A 15,768-nucleotide genomic window follows, 5' to 3' on the forward strand; every position below is an offset into this window, starting at 1 on the left:
ATCTATAAATACTGGCCAACAGAAAGGTTTAATTTGGCTGTGAAGAAATGTAATTTTTCCACTAAACTATGGGCAGTGGGGAGAGGAGATCAGGCTCATAAAGTGGTATGATTGGAAAAGTAACCCTTTAATCGAGGTAAGAACTCTAAACTATTCTTATTTAACCTAAGATGCAGTTTACCCTCTATCTTTCACTCAAGGGAATTAAAAAAAAAAAAGTCAGGAGTTGATCTGATACGCAGTATCAAACACAGTACATGGAAAACACAAAATAAATAAGCTTTCAACATCATATAGCAACCTAGCCCTTAGCAGTTCAAGGTCTTCCACCAGTGAAATATAATACATCCTTTGCAAGTTTAAAACATTAATGCAAATTCCAATGTGGGTTGAAAACAATTGCTGATTAGAGTAAACATGTAATGGTATTTCATCATTCTATTTCTATATCAGAATGAGAGCTCATCACATAACATTTCTATTCTACCAAGAATGATTTTATTCCCCATTCTTTTTTACTAGTTTAAGGACAAAAGTAGGGCAGAAGAAAGTCTTTTCCCTAAAAACAACTTGAAAATACGCATTCTTGGAATTTAAGTACTTCTGCCTTTCCCTCCTCCAAAAAAGACTCAAACTACAAAAACAAGTTTACATCTAAGAAATGTTAAAATTTAATAAATACTAACAGGGGCACCTGGCTGACTCAGTCAGCAAAGCATATGGCTCTTAATCTTGGGGTTGTGAGTTCGAGCCCCACGCTGGGTGTAGAGATTATTTAAATAAGTAAACTTTTAAAAAATACTGATAATGTTATGCCAAGGGAATTTATGAAGGGCCTTTTAAAGGGTGCAGCATTGGGGCGCCTGGGTGGCTCAGTCGGTTGAGCGTCCGACTTCGGCTCAGGTCACGATCTCGCGGTTCGTGAGTTCAAGCCCCACGTCGGGCTCTGGGCTGATGGCTCAGAGCCTGGAGCCTGCTTCCGATTCTGTGTCTCCCTCTCTCTCTGCCCCTCCCCCGTTCATGCTCTGTCTCTCTCTGTCCCAAAAATAAATAAACGTTAAAAAAAAAATTAAAAAAAAAAAAAGGGTGCAGCATTGAGCCTGGGTGGCTCAGTCGGTTGAGCTTCTGACTTCGGCTCAGGTCATGATCTCACGGTCTCTGAGTTCGATCCCCACATTGGGCTCTGTGCTGACAGCTCAGAGCCTGGAGCCTGCTTTGAATTCTGTGTCTCCCTCTCTCTCTGTCTCCCCCCCCATTCATGCTCTCTCTCTGTCTCAAAAATAAAATAAAACATTAAAAAAAATTTTTAAAGGGTGCAGCACAGGACCTGGGAAAATTATTCTGAGCATCAGTTTAGAAGGTGTGTAGAGGGGTAGCTCTCTGAGGGAAAGAGGGCACCCGGAGGGCTTCTGAATGACCACAACTTCTCCGTAACTGTAAGCATCTTCATTAGGAAATATGTAAGACATTGTTGCTGTATACTAACCTCTGCCAATAAGTGCTGTACGTATTAAGTAAAATATCTCTTCCAGCTAACTCATAGCTCCTTACCCTGCCCTTGCCCGCTTGTGGATGGTGATGGTGGTGGGGGTGGATGGTGGTGATGGAGCCGCTGATGGCGGGGAACAGCAACATGCTCCAGGAAAGATACACGGTGAGGACTCAGTGTCCCATGCAAGGGAGAAGCCCTAGGAAATGGCAACAACCAGTCTTGTGGGGTTGTGCTTCCCAAACGTGCAAGGGGCACACTGCTGCTCTTCACTGTACACCCACCCACACTCTTCTATTCATCTTATACTTTTTATGACATAATGGGACCTGTGCACTATAGCCCTGAAAGGGGAAACGTTAAGTATGAAAAGAGAAAATGTTTTAAGCCCACCAGCTCTCTATAATGCCTTAAAGTGTTGTTTATTAAACACATAGAATAAAGCCAAGAGCCCTTCTTATATCTTGGATGAAAAAAACAAGGTAACAGAGGAAAAGAATAGAGACTATCTGGACTCTAGGTCTGGAATCTGTGTTGTGCCACGATGCCTACTTGGCTCGTAAGGGAAGGAATATGGCCCCTGAAAGCCTTACGATAAATGGGTGAAGGCAGAAGCTGCCATCAAAGATGCCTCTCACCTCAGCTCGGCAACAGAACTGGCCAGATCCAAGAGGATTTTCCTAAGTATTCTCTCCGCCTCTCTGCAAGAAGACTTTCCCATCTATACCGTCCCATTCTTAACCAAAATTGTCATGATACAATTCTCTTTACTCTTTTGTAAAATGTATAGGTGACCAGGGTACTCAAACTTGTGAATGACCATTTCCTAAAAGCATGTGGTATCACTTTAGAAACCCCCCAACAGGGGTCAGGTGTCCTTCCTAGGTATTTCACCTCTGCCACAGCACTTACTACACCGTGTTAAAACACCACGTGCCTGTGACCCCAGGACAAAAGGCTTTCAGATTTCAGAGCACAGAATAGTGTCTGGTCACTGTTAACATACCTAGCACCAAGAATAGACACTTGATTATTTACTGAAGGAGTAAGAACAAGATATTGGAAGGAGCATGGCCCACTAAGAAGGAATGGATTTGGGATTTCCAATTCTAGTTCTAGAATGTCACTCACTTGCTTGATGTATAATCCTGAATAAGGTATACCAAACACAGCAATAATAATCCTTATCTACCACCATCACGATCATCTATCAAAATGCCACCGCAGTAAATATTTGGATTTTCTCAACTTCATTCCTTCCCTTTGGAGAGATCTGAAAGCTTAAAACGAATTCCTAGTTTCCCACACACAAAAAGTTGTGCAAGGAACTGGCATAAAAGGTATTGAGAGGCTATGAGCCCAATGAGGCTGGGGTCACCTTCCTGAGACCCTTAGCAGTTAGCCAGGAAAGCTGAAAAAGTGAAGCTTTGATGCAGCAACGTCCATTCTCAGGTGTCATGAAAGGAGTGAGCGTCAACAGCTTCTGGATATGACCTCTACAATCTTGGACTGAGGCTTCAGGTGACCACTGCCAACTTCCACTTTCCTGGCTCTGCAGGACAACTGAAAAAGCATGCTGCCAGCTTAGCTGCAGGGAAAGCTTCAGAGGGAGCAGCTTCCCACATGGGTCAGTTCTCTGAACTGTTACGGGAGTCCTCCTGGGGCCGAGCCTAGGATACGACCTTCAGTCTTTCCATTATTTCATAAGCACCTAATTCCCAGTAATAGATCATATGTAGGCTGGTTTCTGTTTCTCTCAAATGATTCCGACTGATATAAAAAGCACTGTTTTCTGCATACCTCATGATTTGCTAGGTACTTTATTCATTGTATTCCACATAACTCTCAAGACAAGGAGGGTAGGTAACAAGGTAGAAAGTATTAGTAAGCGCCTTGTAAAGAGGAAGACACTAAGGCTCAAAATGATTGATTAATCTGCCCAAGGCACATGACAAAATCAACATTAATATCCATGTCTGGCTCCAAAACTTGTTTTTCTACACAGCCAAACTGGACAAACATAAAATGAGGTATAGCCATATTTACCTTCTCCAAAGTAAATTTTAAAAAAGAGATAAATAAAACAGAAAAGCAGCAATCAGAGGACAGAATATTGGTCTGTCTAGGTAACCTTGGGTCAAGGACTTAGCCACAAAGTACAGTTTGAACAGATTACGTATAATAAGGTCCTTCCTTCCAGGTCTAAAATTCTATAGTTTGAAATGCAAAATGAAAACATACTTTGAGCAATTCTAAATACAGGCTACGTGCACACACACACACACACACACACACACACACAGGTAAAAGCACTAATAGAAACACAGGTGGCAATAGGAAGCTACAGAATTCAGTGTGTTATTACTGTACCTCAATGCTCAATGAAACAATTTAAAAAGTAATCTGTGGAAAATTTTAGATTAGCTACTGACTACAAAAATTATTTTCATTCAATTAGTCATATGAAAATACAAAACAGGAGTCTACAAATTAAGTTGAAGCTAAAACAAACCTTTAAAGAAGCTTAACAAAATCTAACTATTGGAATGCCTCACTTAATAATCAATAAACAATGTGACATCAATTTTAAAGTATTAATAAAGTACTAGCTTTGTTTAGGCTAAGAGCTTTGTTTAGGGGCAGCTGGGTGGCTCAGTCAGTTGAGCATCCAACTCCTGATTTTAGCTCAGATCATAATCTCACGGTTGGCAAGTTCAAGCCCCGAGTCAGGCCCCACGATGGGTGAGGAGCCTGTCTGGGACTCTCTCTCTCTGCCCCTTCCCTGCTTGTAATTGAATGCGCACTCCCTCTCTCTCAAAATAAATAAATAAACTTTTTTTTTTTAAAAAGGGAAGTTTAAAAAGATAATAGCAGCCATTAACATTCAAAGTAACGGATCAATAAGAAAATGTGTATCATAAAACATAATTAACTTGCCAAATAATAAGCCTCGGTAATATTTACAGTTGATAATAATCTGGTTAATGAGACACAAACTTGCCATAACTGCTAATTATAAAATGTCATTCCCCAAAATAAAAACATTTTAAACAGCAAGAGAAAAATGTCCTTATAAATGAACATTTATTACTTTTAATGCTGTAACAAAAAATAGATTTTTGTGCCAACTCCAATCAACTGGTAGTAGCTGCTTGGAAAGGACTAAGAAGGGTCTCCAGGGGCAGAGTTAGGGCTCGGTGTCTCAGATTTGCCATATTTGGCCCTGGATTCAGAAAAGGAGAATGTCAGGCTGACATCAACGTATCTACACACGTAACAGACTAGACTAAGAAGCAACAGACCTATGCGCTATACTCTCATAATGTCAAACTTCCTAAGAAAATACAACAGACATCTAGAATTCGAATATGTTTAGCCTTATCCCTGCTAATAAAATTTGTGGTCAAAGTACAAAAACTGGAATGAAGAAAAAGTTCTTCAAATGCCAGGGTAATTTCTTTTCTTTTTTAATGTTTATTTTTGAGAAGGAGAGAGAGAGAGAGAGAGAGAGAGAGAGAGAAACGAACATGGGGGAGGGGCAGAGAAAGAGGGAGACACAGAATCCAAAGCAGGCTCCAGGTTCAGAGCTTGTCAGCCCAGAGCCTAATGTGGGGCTAGAACCCATGAACCATGAGATCGTGACCTGAGCCAAAGTCAAACGCTTACCCGACTGAGGCCCCAGGTACCCCATCTTTTTTTTTCTTTTCCTTAATTTTATCTATTTACTTTGAGAGAGGGTGTGATAGGTGTCGGAGAGGGACAGAGAGGGAAACAGAGGGAATCCCAAGCAGGCTCTGCACTGCCAGCACAGAACCCACTAACCTGAGATCGTGACCTGAACCGAAGTAGGACACTCAACCGACTGAGCCACCCAGGCACCCAGCCAGGGTAACTTTCTATCGTATTTTCCCTTCTCTCTTTGGTATTCCTCTTCCGAGCACAGCTGGCTCTTGAACATCATGGGCTTGATGTGCAGGGGTCCACTTATAAGTGGATTTGTTTCAATAAAAACAGAATATAAATGTATTTTCTGTTCCTTATGATACACTTAATAACATTTTTTTTCTCTAGCTTACTTTATTGTAAGGAGACAACATACAATATGTATAGCATACAAAATGTTAATTGACTGTTTATGTTATCAGTAAACCTTCCAGTCAACAACAGGCTATTAGTAGTTGAGTTTTTGGAGAGTCAAAAGTTATACACGGACATTTTACTGTGCAGAGGATTGGCACCCCACACCCCTGCACAACTCAAGGGTCAACTCTACAAATTCGACAAATGGGCTGAACGAATCACAAAATAGACACAGCTGTTGATGAAATAAGTCACCAAAGTATTATATCACAGAATTCTCCAAATAAGCCACACAAAAGGGCTAAGAAATAAAAGAATGACACCAAGTGAACAGAAATGACCAACTTCTGTTACTAGGAATTCTATAAAGAGAACAGAGAGAACAGAAGGACAACACAGGGACACCTGGGTGGCTTAGTCGGTCAAGTGTCCGACTTTGACTCTCGCATGATCTCATGGTTCATGAGTTCAAGCACCGCATCAGACTCTCTGCTGACAGCGCAGAGCCTGCTTCAGATCCTCTGTCTCCCTCTCTCTCTGCCCCTACCCTGCTTGCGCTCTCTCTCTCAAAAATAAAAATTTTAAGGGGCGCCTGAGTGGCTCAGTAGGTTAAGCATCTGACTTCGGCTCAGGTCATGATCTCGTGGTTCATGAGTTCAAGCCCCACATCGGGCTCTGTGCTGACAGCTCAGAGCCTGGAGCCTGCTTCAGATTCTGTCTCCGTCTCTCTCTGCCCCTTCCCCACTCATGCTCTTTCTCAAATATAAATAAAACATTAAAAAAAATTAAAAAAAAATAAAAATTTAAAATATAATAAAATTACTAAAATAAATAAAGAACAACACAGAAACAGTAATCTTAGATGAAAACACTCCTGAGCTGAAAACAAAATAAAGGTCCTCCCTCACTTCAACATATTTACCAAAAATAAACAAAATGGTTACTGAAGCAAGTCCAACATGTAGACATAGTCTGGTAAAATTTCAGAACACCAATTCTAAAGGAGAAAAGCTTCCAGAGGACAAAACATGTTACCTACAAAAGAGTGAGAATCAGACTGACATCAGACTTCTTATCAACAACACTGAATTCCAGAAGACAATGAGGCAATTGCTCCAAAGTTCTGAGAGGAAACTATTTTGAACCTAGAATTCTATAAAAAGCCAAACTAGCATTCAAGTGTGATGGTAAAATAGAGACATTTTAAGGCAGGCAAAGATTTAGAAAGTTCACCACCCACAGACGCTTGCTGAAAAAAACTTTGATAGCGACACATTTCAGCAAAGCAAAACACAAATGTAATTCAAAAATAAAGATAACTTGGATACAAGAAACAGTAGCAAGAGAACAAATGAGTAAAACGAAGATATAAACCTTAAAAAGCAGCTATGTAATGTAAGATGGACTTATATGTAATAAGTACTGAGAACAGTGTCTGGTACGATGTGCTGTTACTAAGTCATCACTACTTAACTCTAAAATTCCAGAACAGGGGCGCCTGGGTGGCTCAGTCGGTTGAGCGGCCGACTTTGACTCAGGTCATGATCTCACGGTCCGTGAGTTCGAGCCCCACACTGGGCTCTGTGCTGACAGCTCAGAGCCTGGAGCCTGTTTCAGATTCTGTGTCTCCCTCTCTCTGACCCTCCCCCGTTCATGCTCTGTCTCTCTCTGTCTCAAAATAAATAAACGTTAAAAAAAAAAAAAATTTTTTTTAATTCCGGAACAAAATGCTGTATAATGTCAACACTGGAAGGTAGAGGACAAGGAAGACAATGTACGCTCAATGTTTTTCCTTATTCTAAGGGGAGAATAACTGGTGGGAAAGTATAGGGTTAACCGCGTCCGTTTAAATGTAAGGATATCTGGTTTTTTCCTTTATTGACTTAAAGATTTTCCCATTACAAATTATTTTAACAAAACTTAATAGAAAACAGGCAAAAGGTTTAAACAGAAAAGGAAATATAAGGTGGCCTCTATAAAAAAGCCACGCTATTGTAAGAAATGTAAAATAAAACTATACCAAGGTATCATTTTTTTTTACCTATTAGATTAGTAAGGATCAAAAGCCTGATATGATAGTAGGAGCACCTGGATGGCTCAGTCGGTTGGGCATACTACTCTTGGTTTCAGCTCAGGTCACGATCTCAGTTTGTGTTTAAGCCCCACATTGGGCTCTGCGCTGACAGTGCGGAGCCTGCTTGGGATTCTATCTCTCCCTCTCTCTCTGCCCCTCCTCCCCGCCTCAAAAGTAAATAAACTTAAAAAAAAGGCCTGATAGTAAACGTATTGGTAAGGGTGAAAGGGATTAGGCACTCATTCACTGATGGTAGGTATAAACTGGTACCCTATCTGAGGCAGGCAATTTGGCAATGTTTATCAAAATTACAATGTACAACCTTGAGACCCCACAATTGTGATTCTAGGAATCTATCCTAAATACAGATACTCTGTTCATACATGCACTAAATGATATGCACTCTGCAGAATTGTGGAACAGTAAAGGATGATAAACCCAGTCCTCCACCAGTATATAGGGGTCAAATTATAGTACAAACTGTGGAATACAATGCAGTCAGTAAAAGAAACTAATAATATGGAAGGATCTCCAAGATAAATGAGAAAAAAAGCAAGGGCCAGGAAAAGTAATACAGTGCATCAGAAGTCTTCAAAAGGTGAACTTGAACCCCTCTGTGAGTACATGAAGACATTCCATGGGACACAGAAACACAGGTTTAAGGAAGCTGATTTTTTTTTAAGCGATGAAGATTTTTTTTTTTAAGTTTATTTATTTTGAGAAAGAACGTGTGCATGAGCAGGGGAGGGGCAGAGACAGAGTTAGAGAATCCCAAGCAGACTCCCCACAGCCAGCACACATCCCAACACAGGGATCCAACCCATGAACTATGAGATCATGACCCGAACCAAAATCAAGAGTCAGTTAGATACTTACCCAACTATACCCATGCAACCTGACTGATATTTTTAATAAGCTATAGGCCCAATGTGGGGCTTGAACTCATGACCCTGAGATCAAGAGTCACATGCTCTACCAACTGAGCCAACCAGGCACCCCCCTAAAGAGATCAATTTTTATTTTTATTTTTAGGAGATCAATTTTCATTTACTTTTTAAAATGTTTATTGATTTGGGGCGCCTGGGTGGCTCAGTCGGTTAAACGTCTGACTTCGGCTCAGGTCACGATCTCGCAGTCCGCGAGTTCGAGCCCCGCATCAGGCTCTGGGCTGATGGCTCAGAGCCTGGAGCCTGCTTCCGATTCTGTGTCTCCCTCTCTCTCTGCCCCTCCCCCGTTCATGCTCTGTCTCTCTCTGTCTCAAAAATAAATAAAAACGTTAAAAAAAAAAATTTAAAAAAATAAATAAATAAATAAATAAAATGTTTATTGATTTTGAGAGAGAGCGGGCCTGCATGCATGCAAGCAGGGGGAGGATCAGAGAGACAGCACAAGAGAGGATCCCAAGCAGTCTCCACACTGTCAGTGCAGAGCCTGACAAAGGGCTGTCTCACAAAAAAACTGAGCCACCCAGGCGCCTCCAGGAGACCAATTTTTAGATCAACTTCCTCAGATACTAGTTCCTGTTCTGCCTGAGAACTAGCACAAGGTATAGGCATCTGGCTGACCCTTCTTTTCTCATTTCCACGACCCTCTTATCTCTCTACCACCTTCAACCTTACAGTGAAACACAACCCCGGAGAGTAAAAACCAAACAAACACACAATATAATCTCTAAGAAGCCACTTTAACCAAAACATCAGAAACACACACAGTGGGTTTTATGTCTTATACATATTTCAGTTACAAAAGAAGTGTAGTATTAGCATTGGGGTATTTGGGTATTGGGATGTTATGGATTCAGAAATATTTAAGACTATGGCACTTCATGGGGCACCTGGGTGGCTCAGTCGGTTAAGCGTCCGACTTCGGCTCAGGTCATGATCTCACGGTCCGTGAGTTCGAGCCCCGCGTCAGGCTCTGTGCTGACAGCTCAGAGCCTGGAGCCTGTTTCGGATTCTGTGTCTCCCTCTCTCTCTGACCCTCCCCCATTCATGCTCTGTCTCTCTCTCTCTCAAAAATAAATAAAACATTAAAAAAAAATTAAAAAAAAAAAAAAAAGACTATGGCACTTCATGTCTCCCTACCAAATTGATAATGAACAATTTCCATTTAAAGACTTCACTTTTGGGGGCGCCTGAGTGGCTTGGTCGGTTAAGCATCTGACTCTTGATTTCTCCACACTGGGTATGGAGCCTGCTTGAGATTCTCTCTCTCCCTCTGTCCCTCCCCAACTGAATGGTGGTCAAAAAATACCATCACCCCAGGGCACCTAGGTGCCTCAGTAGGTTAAGCATCCAACTCTTGATCTCAGCTCACATTATAATCTCATGGCCATTAGCTCGAGCTCTGCATCGGGTTCTGCACTGACATCGTGGAGTCTGCTTGGAATTATCTCTTGCTCTCTCTCTCTCTCTCTCTCTCTCTCTGCCCTTCCCACTCTAGTGCTCTCTCTCAAAATAAATACACTTCAAAAAGATGGGGTGCCGAGGTGGCTCAGTCGGTTAAGCATCTAACTTTGGCTCAGGTCATAACCTCACAGTTCGTGGGTTTGAGCCCCACACTGGGCTCTGTGCTGACAGCTCAGAGCCTAGAGCCTGCTTCGGATTCTGTGTGTCCCCCTCTCTCTGGCTTTCTCCTGCTCACACTCTGTCTCTCTCTCTGTCTCAAAAATAAATAAACATTAAAAAAAATTTTTTTAAATAACATGTCCACTATACTTCACTACAAAATAATTTTTTAAGACATTAAAAAAAAAAAATCACACCTGAGAAAACAGTCCCAAGAAAACAAAACAAAACAAAAAAACAGGTGCCAGGCTAGCTCAGTCAGTAGAGCATCGACTCTTAATCCCAGGGTCTCTTAATCCCACGGTCCTGAGTTCAAGCCCCATGTTGGTTATAGAGCCTATTTAAAAACAAACAAAAAAGAAAAGAAGAAAACAAGGAGTGTAAAAACTTACAAGACCATCACAGCAAGACTCCAAGCATTCTCAAAAGTCTATCTTAGAAATCAGAAGGAAATGGCTGCCTTGGATATGCATAGTACTCACTAAAACCACAAAAAAAGAGATTCCAAAAAAGTCAGTGTGATTTAGCTGCCTAGTTTGTCAATGAAGACTGGCTTGACCATTAAGGTTTACTGGTGATCATTTTCCAGGATTGAATAAATGAAATCTGTAGTTCCAACAATCTGATGAAAATATATTTAATAAATATCAATTTACATATATTTAAATATATTTTAAGTATATACATAAAATTCATAATTTTCCCAGACATAAATTTAAAATGAAAAGGTTTATTTATTTATTATTGTTTTTTTTTAATGTTTATTTATTTATTTTTGAGAGAGAGCACATGAGTAGGGGAGGGGCAGAGAGGGAGAGAGAGAATCCCAAGCAGGCTCCATGCTGTCATCACAGAGCCCAACATGGGGCTCGATTTCACAAACTCCAGGATCATGATCTGAGCCGAAATCAAGAGTCAAGACACTTAACCAACTGAGCCACCCAGGCACCCCTAAAATGTAAATGTGTATTTAAATGAACATTATTTCAACTTCCTCAAACATTTCTGAATATATTAGTTTAAATAAGGTCCTGGGGGGCCTGGGTGGGCAGCTAAGGTCTGACTTCAGCTCAGTTCATGATCTCACCGTCCTTAAGTTTGAGCCTCTCACTGGGTTCTGTGCTGACAGCTCAGAGCCTGAAGCTTGCTTTGGATTCTGTGTCTCCCTCTCTCTCTGCCCCTCCCCTGCTGGCTCTCTAGCTCTTAAAAATAAACATTTTTTAAAAACTTAAATGAGGTCCCTATGATGGTTAATTTTTTGTCTCAAATTGGCTAGGATAACCATTGCTCTCATTCGAAATATAATCTAGGTGTTGCTCCCAAAATATTTGGTAGATGTGATTAACATCAGCTGAATCTAAGCAAAAGAGAGTGTCCTCAATAATCTGGGTGGGCCTCATCTAAACAGGTGAAAGTCCTCATGAGCAAAACTGTATTGCTCTGAGGAAGAGATTCCACCAACCAGCCTACCAGTCAGGATTTCCAGCCTCTACAATCATATAAGCCAATTACTTGCAATAAATCTATTTATGATTTACATAACCAGTTGGAAATTATATAGGTGTGTGTGAGTAAGTACACAGGAGGTATGTATGCGTGTGTGTGTGTGTGTATGTGTATATGTATATGTATAAAATCTACAAATAACTGGTTCTGTTTCTCTGTATATATACCTATAAAACCTACAACTGATACAATTTCCAACAGATAAAAGAGTAAGAAGTACAATTAACAGTCATTTGTTAGGTGTTGTTGGTGTTACTGTGCTTCTCAGAAAATGAGACCACGAAGGACTCTAATCACTGGTTAATAAACCTCTTCCAGGTCTGGTGGTTTCAAATTCTCTTCTTTCAGCAAAACTGAAGGAGGACCTAATTGAATTGTCAGCTACTAAACCATTATTAAAAATCACTTTTGATGAAAATCTGCTATATGATTTTTCACATACAACTCAGAAGAACCAAGAAAGAGACACTTGTAAGCTCTGAGGACAGAGATTTCTGTTGCTTTGTTCACTGCTTATCCCTGGAGCTTAGAAGAGTCCAGAACATAGTAGGAGCTCAAAGTACATTCGAAAAATGAATAAATGAGCAAAACTCCACCATTCTCATCTAATAACTTACATGAAAACATTTTGTCAAAAGCTACATCTATAAATCCAAAAATCACAAAGAGAAAATGCCAAACCCTGTCTCATTCTAGCAATGAGTTACATTTACACAAGCATTCATTAACTAATTGGGAGTGAGAGGAAACCCCATCTATCTTGTTAAGAGATGATTTCCGGTAAAAATGTATTTTTATGTGTAATAATTATCATATTTTTAATAATACTAGTACTATAATAAATCCAAAAGAAATTAAGACTCTGAGCCTTATGAACGCAGGAAATATAAATGTTTTTAATTTTTATTTACACATTTTGTTGCAGAGAAGGATATGATGATGAATAAAACTTTCATGCATAAAATACATTAGGCTAAAATTCTGTGGAGAAAACAAAATGGAAAGGAGCTCAAGGAAAAAAAAGGATCACATAAAATTTCAAACTGTTAGAAGAGAACTGGTTCTCCCTATTTTTAACCTGTGATGGTGGGCAAATTGTTACATTATTTCTCTTCCACTGGAATACTTTATTTATTGTTTATTTTTTTAGAGTAAGTGAGTGAGACAGAGAGAGACAGACAGACAGACAGACAGACAGACAGGGAGGGGCAGAGAAGGATCCAAAGCAGGCTCCGCACTGACAGCACAGAGCTCAATGTGGGGCTCACGCTCAGGAACCGCAAGATCATGACCTTAGCAGAAGTCAGTCGCTTAACTAACTGAGCCACCCAGGTGCCCCTCTACCAGAATACTTTAAAGTGTGATATAACAATTTATTTTTAAACATCACTGTTTACAACATACGAAATATTACATCTTTGCGACTATTTTAATTTAAGTAAGCTCTACACCCATCATGGGGCTTGAACTCACAACCCTGAGATCAAGAGGCACATGCTCTACTGAGCCACTGAGCCAGCCAGGCACCTCCACAACTATTTTAAGCTTTAGATATCGAGTTTCTATTTTTTTCATTTTTTTTTATTTGAATAAAATCGGCACACAATGGTACATTAGTTTCAGGTGTACAATATAGTGATTTGACAAGTTTTACATTAGGCTGTGTTCACCACAAATGTAGTTATCATCCATCACCATACAACCAATTACAATATCACTGACTATATTCCTTCTGCTGTCTTTTATTCCCATGATGTATTCATTCCATAACTGGAAGCCTGCATCTCCCACTCCCCTTCACTAATTTTACTCATCTCTCCACCCCCACCCACTTCTGACAACCATCAGTTTTTTCCTCTATATTTATAGCTCTGGTTCTGCTTTTTGTTTGTTTTTTGTTTTTAAGATTCCCATATGAGTGAAATCACATGGTATTTGTCTTTAACATTTCACTTAGCATAATACTCACTAGCTCCATCCATGTCGTCACAAATGGCATGATCTCATCCTTTTTTAAGGCTGCATAATATTCCTATGTGTGCGTGGGGGGGGTGCGTGCACATGTGTTGTGTGTTATCTTGGCTATCATAAATAATGCTGCAATAAACATTGGGGTGCATATATCTTTTTGAATTAGTGTTTTTGCTTTCCTTGGGGACGTAGGCAGTACTACTGGATTATATGGTATTTCTATTTTTAAATTTTTAAGGAATCTCCATACTGTTTTTCACAGTGGCTGTACCACTTTACATTCCCACCAACAGTATACAACAATTATATGTCAACTTTACAGGGACAACTGCATGACTCTGTCAGTTGGGCATCCAACTCTTGATTTTGGCTCAGGCACGATCTCACAGTTTGTGAGTTCGAGCCCATCAGGCTCTGCGCTGCAGAGACTGCGTGGGACTCTCACTCTCTCTCTCTCCTTCTGTTCCTCTTTCTCTACCTCTCTCTCTCAAAATAAATAAAAAAAAAAAAGATGTCAACTTTACAGTGTACAGGAGAGTAAAGGTTTTTTTAAATAATTAAGGGAAATAATTTTGAGAGCAAAAAACATAAAAACCACTATACTGTGCCATCGTTTTTGTTTAAAAAAAAAAAGTTGGGAAAATGCATGTATACACATATATACTACTTCCTTCTATATACATTGACTTTTCTCTAGAAAAGACACCAGAAACTAGTAACAATGATGATCTGTGGGGGAGATTTAGGGCTTTGGAGACTTGATGTGGGGAGTTTTTACACTATACTTTGGTACCCTTTAAATGTTAGCCCATATTCAAATATTACCTTTCAAAAACAAATTTTTAACAAGTAAAATAAAACGTGAAGAAACAAAAAAAATGTGAAGGCAAGTATTACAAGACTACAAATAGGATGAATTCTTTCCTAAAAAGAAGAAAATTTGATAAAACCAATACAAGGCAAGGAAGGAGGGAGAAAACACACACAGGAGTTAAAATAAAATATGATTAAATACAAAAGAATTAAATATCCTTACTGAAGTTAGAGACCCTGGGAATGGGTTTAAGGAGACCAAAAAATGAAAACAAAACTAATCCAGCTGTAAGTGGATTAAAGAGATATGACACTCCAGATTAAAAATAAAAGGATTAAAAAATGTATAAACTAGGGTGGCTCAGTCAGTTAAGTGTTGGACTCTTGACTTCAGCTCAGGTCATGATCTCACATTTGTGGGATTGAGCCTCCCATCAGGTTCCGTGCTGACAGTGCGGAGTCACTTGGGACTCTCTGTCCCTCTCTCTCTGCGGGGCTCGAACCCCACAAACCACCAGATTATGACCCGAGCCAAAGTCAGATGCTCAACCAACTGAGCCACCGAGGCGCCCTGGGTAGGCATAGAGATTACTTTAAAAAATAATAAATTACCTCGATTTTTTTTTAAAAAGGATTTACTAGAAAACACGAAAGAAAACAAACCCGACTTTTTCCCTCTCCATTCTTTGTTTTCTTCCCAGCGTATGATAGCATCACTTTGCCAAGGTCCATATAAAGTTCTATTAGGATTTTGACTGGAATTCCATCAATCTTATAGATATATCTGGGAGAAATTTAAACATTTACAACATTGAATACTATTTTCAAGAACAAGCTACTGAATTTACAACTTCTACATTTTCTCCTGTTTCATTAATTGTTGCTTTTATATTTAATAATTCCTTCCCTCTTTTGGATTTTCTTTTTCTCTTCTATCTCAATGCCTGGCTTTAATAATTACTTCCAGTCATTTTTTTCAAGGTGTGCTTTCAGTCTTCAAATTTTCTTTCTTTCTTTCTTTCTTTTTTTCAATTTATTAATTTTGAGAAAGAGAGTGAGCAGAGGAGGGACAGAGGGATGGGGAGAGACAGAGAGAGAGAGAGATAAAATCCCAAGTAGGCTCCATACTGTCAGCGCAGAGCTGGAAGCAGGGCTCGATCCCACAAACCATGGAATCATGACCAAAGCCAGAATCAGGGTCAGACCATTAACCAAGTGAGTCACCCAGGCACCCCTGAAGTCTTTAAATTTTCTTTGGAGTGTCACTC

General features: G+C 39.9%; 1 protein-coding gene and 1 non-coding gene across 6 annotated transcripts in view; both read right to left on the minus strand.

The window, feature by feature from the left end:
• MTA3 (metastasis associated 1 family member 3) overlaps positions 1–15,768 on the minus strand; it is a 225,305-nt gene that overhangs the window by 137,816 nt on the left and 71,721 nt on the right. The window lies entirely within an intron of this gene.
• TRNAK-CUU lies at positions 8,565–8,637 on the minus strand. The gene has a single exon. It is a non-coding gene; the product is annotated as a tRNA-Lys (tRNA).

This window comes from Panthera tigris, chromosome A3 (genome assembly GCF_018350195.1).
Source record: "Panthera tigris isolate Pti1 chromosome A3, P.tigris_Pti1_mat1.1, whole genome shotgun sequence".
Lineage (NCBI taxonomy): Eukaryota > Metazoa > Chordata > Mammalia > Carnivora > Felidae > Panthera > Panthera tigris.